Source organism: Cyprinodon variegatus, unplaced genomic scaffold (genome assembly GCF_000732505.1).
Source record: "Cyprinodon variegatus isolate N-32 unplaced genomic scaffold, C_variegatus-1.0 Scaffold553, whole genome shotgun sequence".
NCBI lineage: Eukaryota > Metazoa > Chordata > Actinopteri > Cyprinodontiformes > Cyprinodontidae > Cyprinodon > Cyprinodon variegatus.
In genome coordinates, this window is record NW_015151006.1 from 476158 (window position 1) to 477386 (window position 1229).

Genomic DNA, 1229 nt, shown 5'->3' on the forward strand with positions numbered 1-1229 from the left:
TCTTCTCAGTTCAGAGGGGCCCCTGCCTGTCTTTGCCTAGGGCCCCATATTTCCTAAATCCGCCCCTGTCTGCGGGGTTCTGGTCAGGCCTGTTTGGTTCCTTCTGCAGTGGCTGGTACCAAATCTTGATATTAAATCTGATTCTTTATAAAGTTTGAAAGCAGCAGGAAGCGTTTGGGACTCTGAGATGTTCTGGTAGGTGACTGTGGACCTCAGAAAACCCAGTGGACCAGAACCGACCACCACTGAACCAAAGAACTTAAAGCAAAATGGATTCTGGTTCTCGTCACTTCTCATTTCCAAATGAACTTTTACATCAATAAATGCTTGAAATGCGGAGCTGCAGCCTGGTTCTGTTTCTCATTAGTCCAGGTAAGACACTTGTAGCCCATGTTTAGGATCTAGGATGCTTAATGGTTCTGGTTGCTCTAACTCCACACTCAGCCCTATTATTGTTTCCCCTCATGCTGATGTTCCTGATCCTCAAAGCAGTTTTTCCTTCCACTCAACTTTCCACGACTGCTCGTTAACGTTTTCACAGCATTCATATTATTTTATATATATATTCATATCATTGACAATACAACAAATAAAAGCCTGATCTGTTTCTCTCTATGAGCTCTATATCTATATTGGTTTTTCTTTCTAAAATAAGGGAGAAAATATTGAATATTTCAATGAGACTTATATTATATGAGCTGCTTTTATAAATCATTATTCATTATCAGAAAAATATAAAAGATTATTAAAAAGATATATATGACAAGATTTTACTGAATTTATTTTTTTGTATCATCTTTTAAAGTGGATATAAAGAAATATGAAGAGTTAAATAAAAGCTGATTTTCTGAAGCTGGGCTTTGTTTAAAGAAGAACACAGCAACAGAAAACATTTAAAGATGAATAATAATGAACACATCGAACACCTTTACTCAACTGTAAGTAAAAAAAAATCAGATTTGACCTTTTACTTAACAGTAAAATAACATTTTTGCCTTAAATGCTACAAAATGACTTAAAAACTGTTTAATGCAGAAAAAATTGGTTAATTTTGGTCTTTTTATCGCTGCGTTGGCAGAAAAAACATCCAAAATACTGACTGGGTTTAATTTAGCTCTAAATTAAAACATCAGACATATACCCTCACCGGCCACTTTATTAGGTACCCCATGCTAGTAACGGGTTGGACCCCCTTTTGCCTTCAGAACTGCCTCAATTCTTGGTGGCAT